This window comes from Urocampus carinirostris, chromosome 2 (assembly GCF_059441175.1).
Source record: "Urocampus carinirostris isolate Australia breed hairy pipefish chromosome 2, RoL_Ucar_1.0, whole genome shotgun sequence".
Taxonomy (NCBI): Eukaryota; Metazoa; Chordata; class Actinopteri; order Syngnathiformes; family Syngnathidae; genus Urocampus; species Urocampus carinirostris.
The window spans coordinates 11640095-11664665 of NC_142350.1; the positions used below are offsets into that span (position 1 = coordinate 11640095).

Genomic DNA, 24571 nt, shown 5'->3' on the forward strand with positions numbered 1-24571 from the left:
TGCATTCAATGTTTTGTGATTGTGGTCAGCCATATCTTTCGATATATATCAATAAATGAAAGTTATTCATCAATAAATATGGTAGTTCAATGAGAAAAATCATATAACTCTAAAGATTTCTTATTATTTTTTGAGTAAAAAAGTACAATTTTGAATTAGTTGCAAACTAACAATAATTATAGTTAAAAATGAGCAAAATTATCAGTCTACTGACCAAGAAAACAATTGCAGTGATCACAACTTTAGACTATAAAAAGACAAAAAAAACCTACCAAACACACAAAACTGTAAAATGAAAAATAAAAGCCTACATTTTATTGTTAAATTACCTTGTTACAAAACAAGAAATTCCTTGTGCGCTTGCAGGATAACACTGCAAAAAGTCAAGTAAATAGAAACAAATTGCCCCAAAAATATGTTCAAGTCACAAAAACAACTACCAATTAGTGAAATTTGAAAAATATTTGTAGAATGCTTGCAGCTCCAAACCATTAAAGTCCAATTAAGCAAATGTAACAAAAACATGATTACATTTTATTTTATCACTTTATTTCAAAAATCCAACTTCAAAAAACTAAACAAAACCATACCAAAAATGTCAATTTTATTTTTTTATTTTTTAAATCCAGTAAAAATAACTAAAACATGAATAAATAGCGGCCAACAGAACAAGATAAACCAACCTGTAAAAATGATTCTTGTTCTTATTTTACTATCCCAACCCAAATAAAAATCCCTCCCACTCCACCTCTACCCCAATTTTTCGGAACCGGACATTTTCAGTCGGTAAAGCTAACGCTAGAAAGCCTTAAAAGGATGATTTTTGTGGGAGTGCATTTTGGTGTGTGTGTGTGTACAAAGCTGGCATTGCTTAATGGCTTGCACAAGCAAAGCCCAATGAAGGGGTTGCCAAGGAAACAGAGCAGCATGAGTCTCGAGCTGCAGGTGCTGTTCCTTGTGTTCTTCTGGAACCTCCTACGAGTTAGGGGGGCAAGCGTGGCGGTTTACAAGAAGACGATCCGAGGCATTGCGGGTAAAAGTGCAATATTGTGGACGAGATGGCGCACCGAGAGTAGGAGTTTGTTAAAAATGTAGGCCACAATTTTGGCTGATTTTTTTTTTTTCCCCTACCTTTTACCATGGACAGCATTTGAATTCACACTACTCAAGTCTCACTATCAAACAAAATACCCAATTGGGTTATGAATCAAAAGCAACTGATGCACTTGTCGCTAATATACCGGTAGATGGCTTTCCTTATGTGACCACATTAACATTCCAGTTAGCAACTGGGGACACTCAGTGGGTGTGAAGATTGTTTATAGTTCATCTCAAGAGCCATTACACTGCACTATTCTCTGATGTACTTCGTTGACACTTTGTACTTCGCACCCTCCGTGTATTATAGGTTGAAAAATATTCCGCCTATTTCTGCCAAAATAAACTGCACTCGTGCAATGGGGTTCCGTTATCCCCTATCCCATATTACTGCAAGGGGGACTGACAAAAGGCACTTTTGTTGGGAGATGTGGAGTTCTGGTCCGCATGAAATAAAATGTATGGTTGTAGCTGCTTTCTATTATTCCCTGTCAACTATTGCTGAGACCACGGGCCGGAGGAGCAAACTTTGTTGTTCAGTTTGCGACACTGAACTGCATTGTTTTGGCCACAATCCATACTCTCCAGTATTTGGTTTAAAATTTTAAATCACAATCCGTCGAGGTACACATGTTCCTGCAGATTCCAATTTTCGGTACAAGAAAAAAATAATTATCGATCTTTCTGCCTGAAATAAACCGCACTTTGTGGGGCCGAGATCCATTTTACTCGAGAATTTTAACATATTGCGATAAACAAGGTATTACAGTAAATATTACCTTTTCCACCCTAAAATCTTTTTTTTCTGATTTTTAATCTGTCATCTAGTCTTTATTTTTATGGTATAACCTGGAGTGAGATGTGTAATCAATGACTATAAAGACAATTTTAGTAGAATAAGTTGCGGCTGCTAGCACTAGCCACTTTAGCTTGCAAAACAGACCAGTTCTTTTTTTCAATTCAGTAAAGTCAAGTCATGTTTATTTGAATAGCCCTTACTCACAAAGAGTCTCAAAGGGCTGCACTGATCAAAGATTATTGCGAACTACAGACTATTATGACAGCATCCCCTCATCTAAAACCTACATGAGGGCAAATAATACACATTTTATCAACATAAAATATAGGTTATTCATATGCTATAGAATAGAAGTGTGTTTTAAGGTTGGATTTAAACATTTCCACTGAGGTTGCAGATCGAATCTCAGAGGGAAGAGCATTCTACAGCACCGGGGCGCGAATGGAGAACGCTCTCGAATCTGCGGCTCTCTTCTTGGCTCTTGGTATCACTAAAAATGCAGCATTTTCAGAGCGAAGGCTACGGACCGGAACATAGGGCAAAATTAAACGTGAAAGATATGAGGGAGCAAGTCCATGCATGATTTTGTATACTACCAACAGAACCTTAAAATCTCCCATGTTAGACACTTTTGCTAGTAAGAATTAATGTATTTGTTTTTGTCTCATAACTAGAAAAACAAGTATAGATAAAATGATAGTTGAAGTTTGTTAGATTTTTATTTTAGCATTTTTTTTTTTACAAGGAGACCTTATGTGGCTGCTGTTGTGCTGGTCTGGGGAAGAAAGCAAACAGTTGCTGCATTTGAGGTCACGTTGTGGGCTGTATTTATCAACACTGACACTTGCTATGTCTCTGTTGAGTATAACGTCTGGCATCATCTTTGCAGCCAATCGGAGCTGAAAGGCGTGCCTTATTCCCCTTCACATATAAAAACAGGAAAGTGGCAAACTTTCAGACTTTATGGGAAAATAAGCTTTTGTTTTGCGTTAAGATTCCTTGTAAAATCATAAAAAATATTGAGATTACTCAATTTCCTATTAGGTATTGCCAAAAAATCTGCAGAACATTTGTATGTGTTACAGTGTATCTGGAAAGTATTCACAGCGCTTCACTTTTTCCACATTTTGTTATGTTACAGCCTCATTCCAAATTGTATTAATTTAATCTCTTATCTCAAAATTCTACACAAAATACTCCATTATGACAATGTGAAATTATTATTATTATTATTTTTTTTACTTTTTTTGAATTTATTAAAAATAGAAAACTAAGAAATCACATTTACATAAGTATTCACAGCCTTTGCCTAATACTTTGTTGATCCACCTTTGGCAGCAATACAGCCTCAAGTCTTTTTGAATATGATCCCACAAGTTTAGCACACCTACCTTGAGGCAGTTTTGCCCATTCTTCTTTGCAATAAGTATCAAGCTCAATCAGGTTGGATGGGAGACGTTTGTGCACAGCCATTTTCAGATCTCTCCAAAGATGTTCGATCGCATTCAAGTCTGGACTCTGGCTGGGCCACTCCAGGACATTCACAGAGTGGTTCTGAAGCCAATGTTTTGAGATCTTGGCTGTGTGCTTTGGGTCGTTGTCCTGCTGAAAAATGAACCTTCGCCCCAGCCTGAGGTCAAGAGCGCTCTGGAGCAGGTTTTCATCCAGGATATCCCTATATATTGCTGCATTCATTTTTCCTTCTATCCTGACTAGTCTGCCAGTTCCTGCTGCTGAAAAACATCCCCACAGCATGATGCTGCCACCACCATGCTTCACTGTAGGGGTGGTATTGGCCTGGTGATGAGCGGTGCCTGGTTTCCTCCAAACATGGCGCCTCGCATTCACACCAAAGAGTTCAATCTTTGTCTCATCAGACCAGATAATTTTGTTTCTCATGGTCTGAGAGTCATTCAGGTGCTTTTGGCAAATTCAAGACGGGCTTCCATGTTCCTTTTACTAAGGAGTGGCTTTCGTCTGGCCACTCTACCATACAGGCCTGATTGGTGGATTGCTGCAGAGATGGTTGTCCTTCTGGAAGGCTCTCCTCTCTCCACAGAGGAACGCTGGAGCTCTGACAGAGTGACCATCGGGTTCTTGGTCACCTCCCTGACTAAGGCCCTTCTTCCCCGATCGCTCAGTTTAGAAGGCCGGCTAGCTCTAGGAAGAGTCCAAATTCCAAATGTCTTCCATTTACGAATAATGGAGGCCACTGTGCTCATTGGGACCTTCAAAGCAGCAGAAATTTGTCTGTATCCTTCCCCAGATTTGTGCCTCAAGACAATCCTGTCTCGCAGGTTTACAGACAGTTCTTTTGACTTCATGCTTGGTGTTTGTGCTCTGACATGCACACTCAACTGTGGGAACTTATATAGACAGGTGTGTGCCTTTCCAAATCATGTCCAATCAACTGAATTTTCTGCAGGTGGACTCCAATTAAGCTGTAGAAAGATCTCAAGGATGATCAGTGGACAAAAGATTCACCTGAGCTCAATTTTGAGCTTCATGGCAAAGGCTGTGAATACTTATGTAAATATGATTTCTTAGTTTTCTATTTTTGATAAATTCAAAAAAAGTAAAAAAAAACTTTTTCACATTGTCATAATGGAGTATTTTGTGTAGAATTTTGAGATAAGAGATTAAATTATTACAATTTGGAATGAGGCTGTAAGATAACAAAATGTGGAAAAAGTGAAGCGCTGTGAATACTCTCCGGATGCACTGTACATCATCATATTTCTACACTGGCTCTGTTCTTTGTTTTTTCTTGCCCTTTCAGTGTTCATTTTAAGAAGGTTGCACATTGAAGAGAACAATAAATAGTTTGGGGTAATTACAGAAGATTGCAGAGGCTTTCCCCACAATGCAGGGAAATTGCGCCGCATTTTTTTGGTGTAAAAACTAGGGAGACAAAACATGGTCACGGTTGCACCGACTAACAGCGTTCGGCTTGTTCTGGCCCTTGTAATTGCAACATTTTGGCCATAGTTTGGCATTTGGGCTCGTGCAACCACAACAATAAGCTGGCGCTTTTATGTCTCAACAACTGGCTTGCATGATGAAGCCAAGAATCTGATTGGTGGTGGGTTACCTGCACTAACCAGTATCGATTTGCAACATGTAACTGATTGCAATTAATCTGTCATATATGTAATTTTTTTCTCTAAATAATAATTTTTAAAAACCGTATTGTTGTGTACTTTACTAGCGTAATGAAATTTGTTTTTCTCAATTTTTGGGAAGTAAAAAATGAAATGTTAAATCATATACAGAAAGTATATTATATATACAGAAAATTGTATTGTTTGTTTTTATGATAATTTTGATATTTTATTTTAATATTATATTTAAAAAAAATCTTACTTTATATATTTTTTTCTAAACCTGCTTTTCCTGGATTTTTTTTATATGCTTGCTGATCTACACAGGTTTATATCCGAGTTTATTATGAACACTTTGCAGTGGTGCAGAGGAAATGTGAGAAAAAAAAGGTTTTTGCATAATATTTCTATATAAGTCACGTGAAGAACACTAGTACCCTAGCAAGCCATTCACCATATTGGTTTACATGTTAGTGTTTCAACCTGATCAAAGCACGCGACTCGGACCAAACAGCCAGAAGTACCCCAGCGACACATAAGCAAAGTTCAAATTACTACGAGCAAAAATGAGTGCTAGTCATTTGCTGATTACTACAAACACTGTCTGCATGATGTGTGGAGGAACACTATATGTTCTGTGCTTATTGAAAAAAAAAAAGAGGGGTCTTTTGTAATCCCTTTAAAGACAGACGTTGTCTTGCCCATTTCGTCTCTAATCCGGATTGTCTCGGTCACTAGTAGCAGACGAAAACGTCATCGTAAGATTGCTAATATTGTCACAGTATTTTATAGTCGTTCTTACCGCGAGTAAAAATATTCCGTGTTTTTTTCGTAAGGTGATTATCGCTTAATGAGGAGGATTTTCAATCACTTCCAAAGAGAGCAATTGGCGGACGTTGACAGGTATGACAACACGAAGCTGTTGATTATACGTTAGCACTTACTTTACACTTAAAATGAAAGTTACTGTAACTAAATGAACGTACACACAAAATCTTGTGAAAGCACAATTTTCTTTTTGGCTGTGGATAGGGATGGGTTCCATTAGTCTGTACTTGCCCAAGACACACTACAGGAAATGGTGCCCCTATGACCCTAGTGGTTAACCAACCAAAACTTCTATACACTTTTGTATAAGCAGTAGATAAGCAGTTTGTTTTATGGTTCATACAGTGAGAATAATTTTATAAACAAGATTATAAAGTATTAAACAAAAAGCCCTGTGCACAAATGCTTTAATGAGGATTTTGTTATTTATTTTCTTTTGCTGCGACTTAAAATATTGTATTTGTTGAAATTATTTACAATTATCTCAAAGTGTAGGAATCAAAGACATGTTGACATGTCACAAAAGCAAAGGACGTAATGGAATTGTTACAAAGTTTATTTTTCAACAAAAATACGGAGGCGTAAATTATGCAATCGGTATTGTACAATGTGATACTCCAAATTTTGTAACAATTTTTTTCTCTAGTGATTTAGGATACAGCATCAGTATTGTCACATGGGGTTGCCTGTCAATGCCAAGGTCCGGATTAGCTCTCTCCAGAGCGGAATGATGCTTTACAGTGGAAAAACAACGGTGACCAGATGATAAAGGGGCTGTATCGGAGTTAGATCAGAAGGATTCATCTGCTACTGGTAACCATGGAAACCTGTATTATCCGTCTCATATGGAGGGGCAAAACCCTACCCCAAAAAACAGCCAGGAGAGCGATGGGCACTGCCAGGCTGTACTTGCCCAAGACACACAAGAAGAAAATGTTGCCCCTACAACCTTGGTGGTTTAGGGATCCGTGAACTGAGTTTGCCTGCGCAAACTGGACGAGTTGAGCGGTGAACGGTTTCTGTTGGTAGCCTCTGGGACTCGTGAACTGGAATTTTCTTCGTATCGGAATATTTGAACTGCATAGAAAGAGCGCATACCAACATTCTTGTGTTAAGAAGTACTACTACTAAAGAGGTACCTACTGTATTTCCTCTCTTTGTGTCTGCTCTTAGATCATGGAGTGAATCTGTTGTTTATCTGTGAAATGGCTGCACTATTGACTAAGTGAGGAGGCGGACCCAAGGGGTCATCGGAAAACGATTGGCGGGCCGGAGGTTGTCCCCGGGCGGAATTAAGCGGCTCGATAGGCAAGCACAGAAAACCCCCACAGAGGGTAGAAGTTACCAGGACTGTGAGTCAGAAGATGTCCACTCTTGAGTGGTGACAGGGGTGACAGTAGCTGGTCAGGTGTGAGAACTTGATGCATTATCTGATGAAGTATTTATGATCACTAGGAATCCAACCCACATGGTAAATTTGAAATTTGAGGTATCAATTACAGTTTATAGGTAAGCGGGAAACTGAGGTTGTTTTGAGGGTGCAGGAGTATAGGGGGAAATTGCAACAAAGGCGTGGCTGAGTTGTACCCCAAATAAAAACCATTAGAAAACTAAATAGTATGTATTAAGAAATACTTATGTGTAATAAATATGTATTTTATTAAAAAACATACATACACATGCAGTGTTCATTTTACCTGTGAAAGGTGATGGGTCCTGGGGACTCGCATGCTCAAAAATCTATGGGTCCCAACAGAGATCTATGGGTCCCCAAAATTTAGTGTTTAATCGAGGTTGATTATTGTAAATCGGCGACAAATATATAATATAAATCTATATATTCATTCAGTTTTAATCATCACAGTTTATTGGTAATACAAATCAGTTATCACTCCAAGATTTTTCAGTTCACAACAATATTTTACATTATACAAAACAATATTGCTGAAATAATTATATTAATCTATATTCTTTTGTTTATTTTCTTTTGTCGAATCTTTCGCTTCAACATACGTGTTTTCCTTGTCTCCGCAATCTTCCGAAGAATTTCTCCGCCGTTTTTTCATGCCAGAATTATTGCTGTTGTTATCACTTTCTGCATTATGTTTTGACTTATCACTGACACTGAAGAAATTACCAATTTTGTGTTGATTTTCACCTAATACTAACTGTTTTTTCGGAGGCATACTCATACCTGTCAACCTCCACGGCTCCATACCCTTACAAACTGTCGTATTTTCCCTTACAAAATACAAAATAATCTTACACTATATATTTTTTTCAAACATGTTTATTTTTGTAGTTTAATATGTTATATTGTACACGTGTTTCCTTATTTCATATATAATGTTAATGAACATTTTGTTGTGAGACACTGAGTTGGTTTATTATAAAAAGAAGTTCAAAAATGAAGTAGCTTGGACGTTAACTGCAGAAGGAAAAAATACATTCAAATATAATTAAGTATTATAATACATTTTCTTATTCAAATTATTATTCATTTTCTCCATTAAATTATTTTTGGTAATATACTGATATAAGGGATAACCTCAAACCTGTCTTTTTTCATTTTCTCCTTTTATACTTCCTTTTTTTCTTAACTTCTTTATACAACATTATAATTCATAATATAATGCATCAAAGCAAGTGAGCCGTTTGAGAACTGGCTCTCTTTGATGAGTTAAGCCGAAAAGGCCGGTTCTCTAAAAAGAGACGGACTTTCACTACACAACTCGAACTCGTTTGACTTGATTGATTTGCTGTTTTTGTGATAGTCGGTGTTTACCGGATGGTACCCATGATTGACAAATTTATGTTTTTCTTGTACGTCGTACACGTCTTAAAATGCATAATAAACGTACTTTGTACGGCTAAACGTACAGGTTGACAGGTATGCATACTTAACATTCCCTCGCCGACAAGCACCACAACAATGACGTAATCTCGAAGCAACGACATCTCGTTTGCCGAGATCGGCGTGCAGATGAAAACTCGAACCGCGAGACCAAAACAACAATGAAAAAAAGTAATCGGGTAATAATGACAATTTTGTGTCAAAAAAGTTGCGTCCCGTGGACGCACGTTGATTTGACGTATGCGTCCCCAGCAAAAATGATGCGTTTACGACGCAGGGACGCGGGCAAACGAGAACACTGCACATGTAATGAAAATATGAAATTGTATTTACCTTTGGTGTTACATGACTTGGTGGTCGAAGGTGGTCGAGAGGATGCAAAAAGGGAGATGATCGCGCCTTCAAATTAAGAACGATTATAAGACTTCCACTTGCAGGGGGTATCATGCTGTAATAGCTTCCTTATTTTTAATAGTCCAGATCATTGATCGAATACGGCCATGCAATTTAACGAAGGTAGCAATTTGTTTGCTATCTCCGAATTTTTTGATAGTAGCAAGCCTGGTTTCCATAGTAATCATGTTTTAAGTTCTTCCTTTAGCATCGTTGCTAACCTTTGGGACCCACAGCGAATAAATATAGTACAAAAAATACAGATTTGTATCACCAAACTCAGTCTTTCCAAAATACATGAGATTGTGAACTGAATGAAGAGGAATGCATTGTGGGAGGTAGTTCAACCATTGGAATATCAGCATTTCCTTGTTGCCGTAACGCAAACTAATAACAGATCAGCATTTTGTATGATGTTGAACCAATAGCAGGTGGACCTTTTAGAGACATAATAGATTTGAATCTTTTGGGCACGCAAAATAAGTTGTTATGAATGTTATATAGTGGGGAAAAAGCTCTAAAGAGGGAAAGAAAAACACATCTTATCCCACATGGTAAAGTGAAAATGTCGTACGGCAGGTTTTTCCTATCCCGGAGAACTGTTTTTTTTCGCGCATTCACTCCCATTCACGATTTTAAACTCCAATGATCCATTTTTAATGTGCAAGCATTAAATCAAGTCAGTGTATATATATATTAAAGGTCATTATTAAAGCAATACTTATTGGATAGATGATGGCAAAAATTCTATTCTGAACTTGTTTTTACTTTCAAAATATCACTCAAACCGAAACTAATGTGACCTTATTTTTGCTACATTTTCTAACTGCACTTTTTACAGGGTTTCCATGCCCTCTTCTTATCAGCCTGATACCCATACTTTGTAGCAATACTCACCCATTCCTATAATAGTTATGATGGTACAAAAGTCGGTCCCGCTTATACTTGAAAGTACAAAAAAATAATGATATGATGCAATGCATTTCTGATGGCAATTTTTTTGTATAGCACAATAGCGTGTACCATATTTTCTGGACTATAACAGTCACCTTAAAACACAAATTTGCCAGACATTCAAAAGTGCACCTTGTAATTCGGTGCATTTTATAGAACGAAAAATACAGTAAATAAAATCACAATTACAATGAAATGCTTCAGCGCACGATAACCATTTATCAATGAATCAAGTTAAAAAAAAGATTTTGTAATACGAATGTTTTATTTAATGCATTTTTTTAAATTGTTGGAGGTTGTTTTTTTAATGCAACCCTCGCCTTAACTGTTTTGATGTTATTATGCTCCTCAGTCTTGTGCACCTTATACAATCCTCAGGGAAGGTATTGCCCCCCCAAGAGCTCTTTGTCATATTGCCACATTTCAGGCTTCAAACTTAAAGCTCAAAAAACGAAAATATTTTCCAAGAATCAATAACATCCATCCATCCATCCATCCATTATCTGCACCGCCTATCCTCAGTAGGGTCGCGGGGGTGCTGGGGCCCATCCCAGCTATCTTCGGGCAGTGGGTTGAACTGGTTGCCAGCCAGTCGCAGGGCACACAGAGACAGACAATCCGCTCGCTCATTCACACCTAAGGACAAGTTGGGCCGGCCAATCAACCTAACATTCATGTTTTTGGAATGTGGGAGGAAAGCGGAGTGCCCGGAGGAAACCCACGCAAGCACGGGGAGAACATGCAAACTCCACACAGGAGGTTTGATCTCACGAGAATCAACAACATGTGAGACTCAATTGTGAAGTAGAACTAAATAATTTCAACATTTTGTATTTAGAACGAAAAAATAAAGGTTTAGCAAAAAATATTGGCCCCCTGTTCTCCTAGATCAGCCAACTGACTAGAAGTTCGCTGGTGACTTCTGAATGATCCAATGTTGACCTAAATGACTAAGGATGCCAAACGGCATGCACCTGCATCTGTTGAAGTTTGCAAGAGACCTGAGAATGGGGCATATTTTCACCTTCCATTAATAAATGGCTGTGCACAAACAATCACCATCATACCTTAAGGAACTTGAGCCTTTTTGTAGGGTAGAATGGGCAAATGGTTGTTTCGAGATGAGCAAAACCTATATAGACATACCCAAGCAGACTTGTGGCTGTGAACGCCGCAAATGGAGGTTGCACAAAGTATTAACTCAAAGGGGCCAATATTTTTACAAGGGCTACTTTTCAATTATATATACATTTGAAGGCTGAAATATGGCAATGTGTCAAAGTTCTTGGCAACGCGATACTTTTGCGAGGCACTGTATAATAAACAAATAGCTCGCAGAGGAATATTTTAAGGGTGCGCATTATAATCAGGTGTGCCTTATAGTCTGGAAAATACAGACTGTACTTTAAAAAATAATTTCTCTTAGTTTGCAGCTTGTCCTATAAATGTGGGGATCCTGTGTTTCAGTGGAGGCGGTCCATAACACCTCCCACTCTGTCTGACTCTTTGGAGCGTTCGTCTTTCAAGTCCTTGCTCCATTCCTCGTGCTCGCGCCCACCCGGGCGGCCCCCGCCATTCACCGTTGGATCAATGTTAAGAGATGGATGCGTATTTATAGCTCGGGTCGGGGAGCTTGTGGGCAACAAGTAGGTTAGTGGCTAATCTGACGGGGGAGCGAGAGTTCTTCATATAGAGAGATTATATTTCATTTTTAGAGCATTTTTTTTAGAGGAAGGTGTCATCATTTGCAGCTTGGGGGAAGTCTGCATGCGTGCAAGCAGGGCTTTCCCTCATTTTTGGGAGGCAATTTGAAGGAGGAGTGTAAAAGGAGGGGGAGTTGGAACGCAAAAGACAAGCAGGGAGGAGAAAACTGTGGTTGCTATTCCGACAGTAAGCAGAAGACAAGAGTTTGCAGACGGCATCCAGTCGCTCTCTCCTTTTTTTCCTCTGTAATCCATTCTCGCCGGAAGACGGAGGGTGCTCAGGAATGTGAGCGCTCCGTGGTTCAGGAAGTTGTGAGGAATGTCAGGTGTCGGCACAGTGAGTTTGTTCCAGTCGGGGAGGGAAAGGCATCCAGTCGCACCGGCGGGAGACGACGGCTATCGTGTGCAACTTTTCGTGAATGTAGTGCCGCAGGTAATACATTTACTTCTTTAGTCTCATTAGTGGTCCTTTTTAAGCTATAACACTTGCGGATTGTAGTTTTGGGTGAATAATCCAAGTGATTATTGTATGTCCAGGATTTACACAATTGAATAATTGTGTAATGTTTTTGTACCATATTGAACATCTTTTTATAAACTTTTAGTTTGCTTGCAACTTCACAGTGCAAACAATTTAGTTTAAATAACAGGCTCAGTACAGGCGCTTGAAATCCAAGGATTGAAACATGCTTGAATTCTGGGTGGAGTGCTTGTAAATGCATGAAATTGTTGCCATGTTTCTCAACAAGCCTGCTCAACAATGACACTGCTCTCTGGTGGCTTTGCTTTGCCATTGCATTTCTTCTTCTCATGATTAACAGCAGCTGGCATTAGTTTATAAAGCATTTTTCTAATACACATCATCGCCTCCTGCTGGCCGGGCCTAAGAGGACAGGTGCATGCCACACCTAAAGAAAGCTCTATGAAATGTGTTTTAGTGCAAGGATTTTGGACATTTATTATGCAAAAAAGGTAGCGTTTCTCAGTGGTAAATTGTTTAGGAAAGAACTTCTTGCACCTAAAAATATAAGCTATACATTACATTTTTACCCAACACCTATACGGGGAGGACGTTGTCTCAAAAACAGGCATTTGTAATTTACTTAAAATCTAAAAATTGTCTGTCTTAATAAATGCACACACAAGATTAAAACTCACATATGTAAATCACAGATAGATTTCTAACTGCAAAGTACACGATTCACATCAGATTTCTTCTTTTAATGGTACTGGGGCCAAGAAAATCGTGCACAAACCCTGTCCATGGCAGCAAAGACAAAGTACATGCCAATCTTTTCACATTAAAAAGATACAAATTTTATTGCACACTCTAATTTTACACGCGAAGCAAAATCCCTCTCCAGAATATTAAAAGCTAACAAACCACATGTGCCACTGGAAGTGGCGGACTTTTATCAAAACAGAAATTGAATGCGATTGCTGTAGCTGTTTATTTGCACTCAAGGAGTAAAGGGTAAAGCGGCCGTAGACTAAAATATAAAAAGTCTTTTAAAAATAAGACTTTTTGTTGTTGTCGTTGAACTTGTAAAAACAAACAATAAAAACTACAACCGTTAGACTTAAAAAAAAATCTGTAGGCATTTATAAGGGGAGAAAAGCATTGGTATGATGCATAAAACGGGATTGATGGTGTGTGTATGTTACTATATTTTGAGTAATTTGTTCTTATTAGTGATCATTTTTATGCTATCACACTTACAGATTGGAGTTCTGGCTGAATAATCAAAGTTTATGCATCTCCAGTCATTAAATTGTTGTATGATAATTCATATTTTTCTTTTTTATCCTATTATAAATATTTTTATGAACTTGTTTTAACTGGGACGTGCTTGCAACTTTACGTGATATTACACAGAAGGGATTGCAGTGCTTTGTGAAATGTGTAGGGTTGTCCTCATTGTTTTTCTAAATAAAAGTATGAATCATATTTTGGTTAAAAAAAGAAAACTCTACGAATGACTATTGAAAACACAAATCCAACAATTTAACTAAATGACAAATTCAAACAAATATAAAATGATTAAAATAGTTGATAATTTGACAACTGTTTTATTCATGAATCGATTAATTCTTTGTGCATTTCAAGTCATAGAACATCACTCAACGTCCAAAAATGCTGAAGCGTCATAAGAAATGATGACACTCAGCAGACAGGAAGTGACCTTTTCTTGCTTGTTCTTCCTCTTGCCTCACCTCTCCACTGTGTAGCAATAATGTCAGGCAGCAGGGATAACTGCTACAGTCGCTAGCTAGATCGCTAACTGCGGCTGACGTCGAACGGGATAAGCCCCCGTGCGCTAACGGCGGCCGGGGATGATCTGTGAGCCTTATGCAACCGCTCGGTCCAGGGATAGAGCAGATCCCCACTTGGACGCTTGGGACTTCTTCCATTCTTCATGAGCTCATCAGGCTCACTTAGCATCTCCCAGTTGGCTGGATTAATATAAGAATAGTCGCGATGTTTATTATGGGTTGGCCTTTGATGCTTCACAGCATCCAATTAGCATATTTTCTGCACTATAAGGCGCATTGGATTATAAAGCACATCCCAGAAAAATAGTCTTTCATAATATCTTTTTCATATATATAACACACTGGACTGTAAGGTGCATAGAATTTAAATTACAGTAAGAGCTTTGTTTGCATAAAAATGTGTAAATACATTTATATGAAAAAAGATTTGTTTAATAGAATACAAATTAACATTATGACATCTGTTTTGACTAGCTGAACAGCCAGAGAACGACGCCCCAAATAACAAGACTTCTTTTTTTGTAGCTGTTAATTCAGACAATGGCCTCGACAATTACCCTCATACTGTTCAGTGTCATTTTATAACATTTTTGTTTAGTGGTGTGCCGCAAAATGTTTCCAATGTAAAGAACATGCCCTGACTCAAAAAAGGTTGAAAAACACTAATCTGGAGGACCTAAACAGTTGAATTGGTCTGTGAATAGAGAAGAAAAATACAATTCAAATACTGGGCTTTTTATTATTGGCACTGTAAATCCTGTATTGATATGGAAAATAATTTAAAAAGAAACATTTTGGTTTGGTAAATTTAGAATTTCAGGATTTCTTTTTCTACAATATTGAAAATTCCCAGAATTTAAGTGAATAGATCCGACAGAGTACTAAGCCCCGCCCACCACGATTAGTTTCCATCTATGAGACGCAGAGCAAATAGGGCGGCCGAAACAACAGCGAGCGACGTTTTTTAGCATAGCCGAATCATTTCTTCCTTTTTATGCACACTTATTTCAAAGTACCGTCAAAACAGGATCTTAATTGTTATATAAAGTTATATTCATGGCATCAAGGTGTCCAAAGACCCCAATAATCTTGTAAGAGTGGATCCAAAATGTCGGCGATCTATAAGGAATTTACATGCCCCTTATCAGCTACACATGGAAATAGATTCAGATTTGTGAAAGATATGGTATATAGAAGAGAAAATAATTTAGAAGTTTTACTTTAATTACAAAACACTGCCGTCGCTTGTCTTATATGCTCGTATGCTAACAAGGGAGCAGTGACAATACTCAAAGAAAGTGCAGGGAAAGCGGCCACAATAACTTACAAACTTCTCTCACTGATGAATAACTAACCCAACAGCAACGTAATAAAAATAAAACGCTAACTGTAGAACAAATAACTTTGTTACGCTTCCCATCGATCCTATGCACTATAGCATGACATGCTTGTCTGTGTTACAAAAGGGGTTCGGGCTGTCGGCTGAAATTTAATAGATTTGGGGTTGAATTTCTCTGAGAAAACTATAGCCCTGAATTAGATGGATTTTTGGAACGTGACTTGTCGAATTTAAATAGCTACATTTTTGTGAATTTGTGAAAAAAAACAGGGTTTGAGAAAGAAGTTGTGAAAATGTAAACATCAAAAATAAATATTGACAATGACCGTATGAATTCCCAATTGCAAACATGTTAATGTGTCTTTGAGACTCAACGAGGGAATTTGTTGGATTGAGAAAAATCAAAAGGACAAGATATTAGGTTTCAGACCACACTGAATTTGAAATGGTATCGTTTGACATGTGGTACGTTCCCACATGGGATGAGACATCATTTTTAGAGCCTTCGAATAATCAACTTTTCAATTCTCGCTAAATTTACCTTTTAGCGTTGCGTGATATGATCTGACTTTCTCCTATGATTTGACTCTGGTCATGTTTACGGTTTTGTCAAAGGCATGTGTCCTGCGACGAGACCTAGAAAAAGGCAGAAAAAGGAGCATGAGAGAAACCGAGACAGAAGGGAACGCTGTGTCTCCCCAAGCCGGGTGACACGGTTATGCAAGCTTACCTCGTGCCCACGGGCAAGGCAGAGGAACAATTATCGAGGAAAATATGCCGCCACTGCCCGCTTTTGCATCAAGTTGGCCACGACCTCATTGTTTGCAGATTTACTGAAGTCTTTCAATGTTTTCTCTCTAAATTTTCTTGGTTTTAAGTAGAAAAAGTGATGTCAATGTGATGTAATCGCTGAGCTACGATGGGTAACATTAACTTTCGTTGAAGAGCGAGTGAGGTAATGCAAAACAGGGGGTTGAAGTATGTGCAGAGTGTAGATTTTCCCTTTGTAGATGCGCTTTTCATTATTGTAGACAGTTCCAGCTATAAATAATTAGGTAACAATACCAGGAATCGTATCAGGCCGTTACATGCTTTTTGGAAGGTATTGGTACAATGTGTTTTATCTACTAGAAAAAAATGCAGTTTTTATGTAATTCTATGTCAAATGGATATCTCGGGATAAATGTGTGGATTATTCTATAAAATGTATTAATAATTTTATGTAGGGCAACGAGTGGCGATGATAAAAACTGAGCATTATAGAAATACTGCAATTAAGGATTTTCGATACTTTTTCTCATTAGAATGATACCAATGCAAGTAACCAGCTTTTCATTACTCACTGATACTGATATGAAGTACTGAAACTAAGTTTAAAAAAAATATATTAATCTAAAAAAAAACGACATATTTGGAATTAATTCTTATGTTCTATTATTTTCAAAATTTTTCTAAATACACATAAAAATTGTTTAAACCGAAAGTCATACATTCATTTAAGTACACAATTTTACTCACACAACCATAATTGCCTAGTGTCAGAATTGATAGCTGTTGTGAGTGCAGATACCTCAAAAATATCATGATATCTTGTATCGGTTCTCACCATCCATGAATGTAATAACAAACTAGTTGTCGATTCATTGCTACCTCTCAATTCTGAATGTATTAAACGTACATATTGGTACTTGCTATTAATGTCTCCTGCTTGTGTTGTTTCGAAATAAAACTAGGGACACTAATCGCCACTTTCCAAATTTTTTGGATCAAATGTTGATATCAGAACTTGGTATTGGTGAGTAGTTCTGGAATTGGTCTGAAATGAAAGTGATACACCAATCATCATACCTTTGTGTATCACAGTTAGATATTAGTACTTGGAATTAGCCACCACTTCCTGTATTCGTCTAAAATTAAAGTAATACACAACTCGCCACATCCCATATTTTTATCAAAAGTAGATATCACAGTACTTGGTATCGGCCTGAAATAAAAGTGGTACACTAACTGCTATATCCCATTTTTTGGGGGATCTCAAGTATCAGGATTACTGCGGATATTTTATCAGAATTTTTTTTTATTTTTTTTTGTATCATATGTAGATTTAGGTACTTACTTTTATAGGTACTAGGTATCGGTGACTACTCCTGGTATCGGTCTGAAATAAAAGTGGTACACTATTTGCTACATTCCTACTTTTTTTGGTATCACAAGAAGACAACGTTATCCAGTTTCAGCAACTACTGCTTCTATTGGTCTGAAATAAAAGTGGTACTCTAATTTGATACATCTCTAATTTTTGTATGAATAATTTTTAAAAGTGAGACACTAAACATTATGTCTCTAATTTTTGTATCATAGCAAGATATCAGTACTTGGTTTTAGCAATTACTGTTGGCACTGGTCTGAAAAAAGTGGGCGCTTAATCCCTAATTTTTTCGAGTCACAAGATATGAGTACTTGGTAGCAGCAATTACTGCTGGTAATGCTCTGAAATAAAAGTGGTACACTAATCGTTACACCCTTCTTTTTTGTTTCAAAGTAGATATTAGTACTTTGTATTTGCGGGTAATGCTGGCATTGGTTTAAAATAGAGGTGGTACAGACACTCCCCTACTTACGAACATTCGACTCACGTAAAACGGTAGTTACGAACAATTTTTTCGGGATGTCGAAAAATATCTGGACATTTCGTATTGTGTGCACCTTTTTCCGAGCACAGGACATTACTGTAGTGCTTCTTTCCGCCGCTACCGCCGTGTGGTGGCGCTGTGAGAGGTCACCCAGCGTCAACCCGGAGAAGAAATCTGCTTGCTCTCCAGCGTTCTAAGAATTTTGACATTTTTATTGTTTAATATCGCGTGCATCCATTCAATATGGTTGGTGTAAAGTGTAACGAAGAGGCGAGCCGTTTCATTTGATTTTGAGAAAATGGTCGGAACGCTTTTTTCGGCCACTTTTTGTACCACAGAGGAGGACTTCTTGAAGCGCATCTCCCAAAAGACGGTTAAACCTCACTTTATCTATCTTTATCGAGCATATTATTTTATGAAATGGTTATTTTTGAATACAAAATAATACATGTTACTTATACAAGCATTGCACATACTTGTATAAACCTTAAACATACAAAATATTGCACTGAAGCACCTACGAACAAATTGAACTTATGAACGATCGTCGTTTGTTAGTAGGACAGCGTCTGTACAATAATTGAAAAATCTATAACTTTTGCATCTCTCGTACATATCGCTACTCTGTAACAGTGACAAAAGTGGGACACTAATCTCTACATCTGTAGTTTTTTATATCACAAATACATCAGTAATTTGTATCAGTGACTACTCATATTGGCCTGAAATGAAAGTGGTCTAAAAATCCCAAATTAACACATTCAATGCCATTTATGGACATGGATGTTGAAGGGCTAGCAGCGAACGAGCTAATTGTGTACATTTATTGAGTGGTGGTCGTCGTGGTAACCTCCTTGATGAACATCTTAGTGGGAGGCAAAGTTTGATGGTTGAGAGAGTCTTGTTTTGCAATCTCATTACTGGAGAGGAGCAAGGCCAAAACGCTGCAGACGAACCCGAGTAGGATCTGACGTCCTCTTTGTAATTTGATCAATGAGCTAGCAACATTTATTTCCCGCGTCATCTCATTACCTGGCCAAACTCAGCCTCATAATAAGGTAGTTCTCCAGTCGTGGCCAACATCGGCACTTTTGCCCAAGGTGATTACGTTGCAAGACCCATCCATCCATCCACTTTCTTCACCGCCTATCCTCAGTAGGGTAGCGGGGGTGCTGGAGCTCATCCCAGCCGTCTTTGGACAGTGGGCAGGTGACACCCCAAACTGGTTGCCAGATAGTCGCAGGGCAAACAGAGACGGAAAACTCATTCACATCTAGGGACAATTTGGACCGGCCAATTATCCTGACATGCATGTTTTTGGAATGTGGGAGGAAACCGGAGTGCCCGGAGAAAACCCAGGCATGCAAGGGGAGAACATGCAAACTTCACACCTAGAGGCTACCCTGGACCTCCGCACCGTGCAGCTGCACGCTAACTAATGGTAGTGATTTATGTAGGTATTGAATACAAAGCAAAACAGTGATAAAAAGTTCAGCTTCATTCACTTGCCAAACCTTGATTCGATATTCTTCAATTCTCCTGCGTATGCTCGGTTACCAAGTTCTTCCCATAGCGCAGAAATCAACTCATCATCACGGATAAAAACAGGGAGGGAAGGTGAGGTTTTGGATTGAGTTCATATTTGGGTCAGCATCCATGAGTACATTCCCAAACATCGGACGCGTGTGACGTCACGTGTCCTCTTGTCACGTTCACACAGGAGAAGCATATAAATCAGTAGAGATCGTAATGTGAACTGTGAACGATCTCACTAAAACATCGAATTTCACCCAGAAATCGGAATTGAGCATTAAGCTCTGCAGTATGAACCTAGCCTTATATACGCTTCCACAGCTCCCCATTTAGCTGTGATGCCCACACTTTACCCTTTACATCCGCACGGTGTACTCGGCTACATCTGCCACCTTTCTATTCTAATCAGGCAAAATTGAATGCTTCCGTTTCCCTGGCAAATTCAAAAACTTTTTTTTAATTCACCTGATTTATTCTTATATAACATGCCCTTGTGTATAACAGGCACCCCTATTTTTTTGAATTAAAATTCAGTATACAGTTTTGTTTAAATTTCTTTCAGCTCAAACTAAGCATTGTAAGTGACATACGAATATGTATGACGATGATTAATATCATTTATTGACGATGTAAACTATGATCACAATACTAACATAGGATTAACTATATTTCTTGTCCTTCAAAGTCTGATTCATCATCAGATACACCAAAGATTTGTTTACCTTGCCGTGCTTTTATGAGTTTATATCTTTGAGGGCGACCTTGTCTTCTCCATTGTTTTCAACATTAGTCTCTGGTACCATAAGTAAGAATATGGAGAAAATGTGATGAAATCAGATGCCTGTTTGTATGCCATTTATATCATTGTTTGTCTGGTGGTTAGGATTTGGCGATCAAACTGCCGCAACCCGGTTTCAATTCCCTTTGCATCCAATGTTTTGCGAATGTGGTCAGCGACATTTTGCACAAATACGGTAGCGAACGACCGTAAAACCTTGTGCTTAACGCTCACTTAAACTTTGAGTTATTTTCGGTTAAAATAAGGCGTGTTATACACGAATACGAAAAACAATCACCAAACCCTGCCTACACCGTGCCCACACTAGAATAAAAAAGATTTCTTTTTAATGTGGTAAATTTTTAAAGTATAACTTCCCGACGTACTGACTCGTTATTAGGGATGTGTACAGATGCTAGTTTCCTCAATTGGATTGGAGTCAATCGATTCCAAGTTAGGTTTTTACCGTATAAAGAAATTCATAGAAATTCATTCTGGTAACAAAGACGTGATATAAAATGGTTTTATTCATATTGAAAATATGTTGCATGAGAAACTTTATACTTGATTGAGTGTAATTCAATAATTAAAATCTAAATTTTAAAAATCTAAATTGTATCAAATCTTATTATTTTGGAAATATTAGTGAAAACTAAATTATGAAAAATGTGAAATGATAAAAAGACCTTGCAAATTAAAAGTTTCAAACATACTTGAACAATAATAACACATTGTTTTATGACTTCATGTTATATCTAATGGAAAATGTAATTCATATTGTTTTCATTCAGTTCTTAGAATTAATGATATAGACAGTCTCATTGAAAATTCTGAGGGTCTTCTTGTGAATTCTTTTTGCCCAAAAAACGTTATGTTCTTGCTTTGACCGACATAATTACATAGGCAAAAATTTTGCTTACACCATCCCCGCCCAACAAGGATTTCCAAGCAGTGATACAGCAAAAAGTCGTTTTGAGAAAACCTTAACTTTTTTGTGGGCTTCTTGCGAAAAGCCGCACAATTTCACATAATGACTAATCCGAAAATAAAACTAAAGGGCTCTTCCTCTTTTTTTTCCCTTCTTTGAGCCAGCTCAGCATAGTTGCGGGAGTTCAACTCCGGAGGTCAGTGACAGACTTGAGATTTCACAATACGTTATGAAATACAGGGTTTCCACAAGTGCTTTATAGGCCAGGAGGTTCACCAGCTCTTCTAATGGATAAATAGATACAAAGGTAGATACAAATACTCAATCATCACCAGGGTTCCTGCAAATCCTGCAACGTCTTAAAAGGCATTGAATATATTATTCTAAACATAAGTCCTTCATTGGCCTTAAAATGTCTTCAATTCTATTTTGAAAAGTCTAAATCAATAAGATTCATATTTTTTGGAAGTAAGATTAGTAACCTTTATCAATTGTCTTTTTAAAAAAAATCACCAATTTACTTGCGTGGAAACATGGCATGACCACATTAACGCAACTACCAAAATTTCAGTCGGGCCTTTCTGAGACGTTTACTTACTACCATGGGAAAGAATTTAATGAAGTGGCTATCGGATGAACGTTTTTCACCATGGCTGAAAGCTGTGCCAGGTAATGTGTACGGGGCATGATGCATTGTGTGCAGGAAATGTCTTTTTTCCGTTGATTTTAATAGTGTTTTTTTGTCAACTAGTGCTTTATAAGGCCGGTGGACCACCTGGTTTTTGTTGTCTCCCTACCAGGCTTCTCATAGGTAAATGCATCCAAAAGCGTATGCAATTAAGAAGTCCTCACAGGGTTTTCCACCAGTTATTCATAGGCCTGGTCATTCACCAGGCTTCTGATCGGTAAATAGATCCAAACAGTGAATGCATTTTGTCTCTGTATGTGAACAGGTAGTACTTTTCTACATGATACATGGGGAAAAACACCCAAGCAACTCCCAAGCAACCGATAGAAACCTCCAGTACACAAAATTTTTGCCTTTGTACTTTACCTTTAAAGAGGCGGGCCGATCTAAAATGAGGTCACGGGCTTTTCCGTTGGCGTTTTTGTCAACTTTTTTCACCGTGGCCGGTTTTGACATTGGAAGTCGGGCCAAAGAACACTCAGAGTAACTCGTGTGACGTCATTCCTCTTGTCTTCCGTTTATTGCCTGGAGAGAACAATGTTAATGAATGTCTGTCAAGGTGTATCTAATCCAGTGGTCAATGAGCTCGAGTGATTGAGTACTTAGGACTGGTGCGTCATTGGGATAGGGTCTTCTGGTAAACACGCCGGGCTTCTTTGCTAGTGAGTAAGCCGTTGAGCAACCGGCATTTGGCAGGGCCCACTAAGTCCCCTCCCGGGACAAACAAGACGAGGGAGACCGAGTAATGGATCCCCTGGAGGGTGCCAAAGCCGGTTTAAGTGACGTCACTCGGCTTGTGGACACCTCCTTCATTCCGATCCCTGCCTCCTCTCACCTAGCTCCACCTTCCTCCCCTTCGCCTTACAGGAATTCCCCTCCTCGTCACATTATTCGGAGGAAACTGCTGGCACCGCCCCAAAACCGCCGCAGTGCTCCAGCTGATAGGGCGGAAACATAGCCGCGACTGTTTTGACTGAGACACATGTACAAGTTGACTTTTCTTGGCTACAAGCAAAAAGGGGGCACTGATTTTGACTTTCCATGAAACTCAAGCTGAGCACGCGGTAAGATTTGAACATTTTGTCCCGTTTGTCCAGCCATACGTTTTGCCTCGAGTTGCGCAAGTTCGGAATGACTATAGATTGGGGCTTTGCGTAGCTTATTATATTGGTTTTGTTTTGCTCAATTGCACATGGACCGGAGAGTTTACAAATGTGTTCAAAAATATTAAAAATACTTGAATATAAACACCGTCCACAATAAATCTTTCTCAAATTAGTCGATAGTTTTAACGATTGATAAATCATTTCCATACATTTCTGGACTAAGCTGCACCCAATACAACTTTTAAAGGAAAAACCTTTGGTATATACTTAAGCTTCACCTGTTACAACTGAGAACTTTTTTTGACATTTTCCATTGCTCCAGTTCACCCTGCTGCCGTTTCCAGAGTCTCACCGTCCATTAATCCACGCCAAGTTTACGTGCAGCAGCTCAGTTTCCTTCTTCGTTGATTGCTATTAACTTGAAAGCCGTGTAGTATGCTATTATTTTTCCATTTTCCATGGTTAGGGTCAGTTAATGCTCATTTGATTCATGTTACCGTACTGTAAACTTCTATGTTGTACATTGGTGGTTGTGACTTACATCTTCCTTGAGACGACCTGTCTCACCTTTTCTGTTTCCTGGCAGCCGCTAGAAAAAACATGCAGGCAATTGCTGCATCTCTGCATATGTCGCAGGTTGTAGTTGAGAAATTACGGTAAATGTTTTTAATATTAACCCCTTAAAATGCTCCTAACAATGGATTGATTGCATGGGTCGATCCCTTAAGCACTAGGGTCGTAGGGCCACCGTTTTACTGTGGTGTGTCTTGGGCGTGTACAGCCTGGTGGCACCTATCCCTCTCCGGGGAAACAAATGTTTCCGGCAAGTATTAAAATAATCAAATGTTTCTGTCGTAGTCTCTGGAAATGGGCAAGTAATATATATACATATATGTTTGACCTATACATTTTTTAAAATGGTCTCAGCGGACAATAAAATAAAGCTTTATCCACAAGCGGAAATAAAACATCTGTGCTCATCATGACTTGTAAATTCTGCCAGAAACTGAAGGTATTCCATATGCCGACTGTCACTGACGCCCCCTATTGGTTCAGGTGTCAAAATGCAATATTTCCACAATTTTTATGTCTTATTAATCATTAACATATGTTATAACTTGTTTCCAAAAACAAGATTTTAAATGTTGGGCATTTTTTTCACTTGAGTTGTGTAAATCTTTGAAATCAATGCTTGGTGCTATTTCGAACCTTAAAGAGACGATGTGTATTTTTAGCACCCCCTGGCGCTAAAACATTAATTACTAAATATATTGCATCAGCTATTATACAAACGTGCATTTTCTTAAAGACTCATAGGTGGAGAAAGTAGCAAATATTTTACATACGCGAGCCTCGCCTAAAGGGAGCTAAGGTTACGGAAATTACCTTGCGAAAAACAAGGCAAGCAGATGAAGAAAAATGGTGCAGTTTGGCCACTTTGAGTCTCCATAAGTTATATTTTTCCTTGTGCTTTTTAGCACTTGTTTTCCATAGCACCGCACAATACAGTGACATCATGTGGTTAAATAATAAAAACTGTCCCTATTAAGATTTTTTACCTC

At 38.3% G+C, this 24571-nt stretch overlaps 1 protein-coding gene and 1 long non-coding RNA gene across 5 annotated transcripts in view; one reads left to right on the forward strand and one right to left on the reverse strand.

Moving 5' to 3' along the window:
* The window catches only part of hivep1 (HIVEP zinc finger 1), a 78440-nt gene that overhangs the window by 26175 nt on the left and 27694 nt on the right, over positions 1-24571 (forward strand). The window lies entirely within an intron of this gene.
* On the reverse strand, positions 13710-23150 carry LOC148371050 (uncharacterized). The gene is made up of 4 exons (XR_015849751.1): positions 22506-23150; positions 22270-22428; positions 15885-15979; positions 13710-14184 (listed from the first exon to the last, which is right to left on the reverse strand). It is a non-coding gene; the product is annotated as an uncharacterized LOC148371050 (long non-coding RNA).